This window comes from Chiloscyllium plagiosum, unplaced genomic scaffold (genome assembly GCF_037043375.1).
Source record: "Chiloscyllium plagiosum isolate Xiang-an unplaced genomic scaffold, Cpla_swu_hap1 HiC_scaffold_4, whole genome shotgun sequence".
In the NCBI taxonomy this organism is placed as follows: Eukaryota; Metazoa; Chordata; class Chondrichthyes; order Orectolobiformes; family Hemiscylliidae; genus Chiloscyllium; species Chiloscyllium plagiosum.
The window spans coordinates 120,105,572-120,107,846 of NW_028270142.1; the positions used below are offsets into that span (position 1 = coordinate 120,105,572).

General features: G+C 45.1%; 1 non-coding gene across 1 annotated transcript; it reads right to left on the minus strand.

The window, feature by feature from the left end:
* Positions 1 to 439: 439 nt before the first annotated feature.
* trnak-cuu (transfer RNA lysine (anticodon CUU)) lies at positions 440 to 512 on the minus strand. The gene has a single exon. It is a non-coding gene; the product is annotated as a tRNA-Lys (tRNA).
* Positions 513 to 2,275: the final 1,763 nt, after the last annotated feature.

Consider the following 2,275-nt stretch of genomic DNA (forward strand, 5'->3'; position numbering starts at 1 on the left):
GAAGCCTGGTCTGCCACGTGACAGGCAGGGATACTAACCAGTATACTACCAAGGACTGGCCACAGAAACACAGCGAGTATGGCAGCAACCGTGACAGTTCAGAAATCCAGGCAAAACTGGCCTGTGCTTATTTCCGAGGAGAAAGTGAGGTCTGCAGATGCTGTAGATCAAAGTTGAAACTTTATTGCTGGAACAGCACAGCAGGTCAGGCAGCATCCAGGGAACAGGAGATTCGACGTTTCGGGCACATTCCTGAAGAAGGGCCTGTGCCCGAAACGTCGAATCTCCTGTTCCCGGGATGCTGCCTGACCTGCTGTGCTGTTCCAGCAATAAAGTTTCAACTGTGCTTATTTCTCACTACCAGAACGTGAGGGGCGTTGAGTTTGATTTGCGAGCACTGCGTGTTCTCTCTTCAAGGTCAGTGCAACTTAAAAGCTGACGCCCGAGCGGGGACTCGAACCCTGGACCCTCAGATTAAGAGTCTGATGCTCTACCGATTGAGCTACCCGGGCTCGTCCTGCTTTTTTTGTGTGCAGGGCATACCTGGACAAGTTTCCACATTGACGGGTAGATGTAATGTTGTGATCGTATTGGAATAGCTTGGCTAAGTGAGTGGCAAAACAGGAGCATACATTTTTAGTGCTATTGCCAGAATGTTGTCAGGGACCATAGTCTTTGAAATATCTAGTGTCTCCAGTTTTTTCATGACATCACATGGAATGAATTGGTTGAAAACTGGCATCTGTGACACTAAGTACTGTTGCAAATGCTTCAACATTACCTTTTGTAGCGATGTCTTGGGCTCCCATATCATTTAGGTTGGAGATAATTATGGAACCTCCTCCTCCAGTGTGTTGTTTAATTATGAGCTACCAATCACAACTGGAAGTGATAAGACTGCAGAGGTTAGATGAGATGCATTAGTTGTGGAAGTACTTTGCCCCATCTATCACTTGATGCTTATGCTATCTAGCACCTCAGAAGTCCTATCCTGTAGCTTCATTTTTTGGTATGGCTGACGCTGCTCCTGGCATCCCCGCCTGCACTCTTTCTTGAACCAGAGTTAATGCCTTGATTTAATGATAATCATACAGTGAGGGATATGCCAGGTCATGTGGTTGCAAGTTTGTGTTTGAGTACAGCTCTGATGCTGCTAATGGCCCACAATCCCTTATGGATGACCAGTCTTCAGTTGTCAGATCTGTTCAAACTCTGTCCCATTTAGCATTGTGATACATAACTAGATGGAAGATATTCTCAGTGTGAAGACAGGACTTTGTTTCCACAAGCACTGTGCAGTCATCACTCTTACTGATACTGTCATGGTTGGATGCATCTGCAGCAGGCAAATTGATAAGGATGATGTTAAGCATGCTTTTCCCTCTTGCTGTTTCCTTCAATACCTGCAACCCAGTTTATCAACCCTGTCCTTTAAGACGTAACCAGTTTGGTCAGTAGTAGTGCTATTCAAGCCACCTGCGGTGATGAACACTGAAGTCCCAACCATTGTATATTTTATGGTCTTGCCTTCCTCAGTTTTCTCCATGTGGTGGTCAACATGAAGTAGTAATGATCATCAGCCAAAGGATGGCAGAATGTGGTAAAGCTGACACGATTTGAGACTCTTCATGAGGTGCAGACTCAATGTTGAGGATTCCCAGGTCAAGTTCCACCCAACGATATAACTTTGTGCTTCACTTCTGCACCATTGGTGTGGACATATTCAGGTTTGGCAATGTTGATATCTGGGACATTGTCTGTAAAGTATAATGCCATGAGCATGAATGTGTCTATGAGACTGTTCTTCCAATTTTGGCAGTAGCCGCAAATGTAGGGGTTGATAGAGTGAATTTGCCACTCATGGTAGGTCAGTCAATACCAGATGCTTCATCAGGTCTTATTTTCTTTTTTCACATAATTGATGCAACTGCATGTTCAGAGGACAGTTAAGAGTCAACTACATTGCTATGCATCTGGAGTCACATGTAGGTCAGAAGAGGCATGGATAGCAACTTTCTTTTCTTAATGGCTGAAATAATTCCGTGGAGGCTGGTATCCTGTCACCAAGTCACACTTTATTTACACATGCACAGCACATTACTTCTGACCAGCTAACACAGAGCCAGTCCCGAAAGTGAGGAGAATCCCTGAGATTCCGGTTTATATCTATCAGCCAGGACTCCCTGACTGGGGCTGTTAGCCTGGGCCAATCAGGAAATGCATTCTCAGTGAGAAACACCTGGCCAAACTCGTTCCAAACTTGACAAGAGCTTTC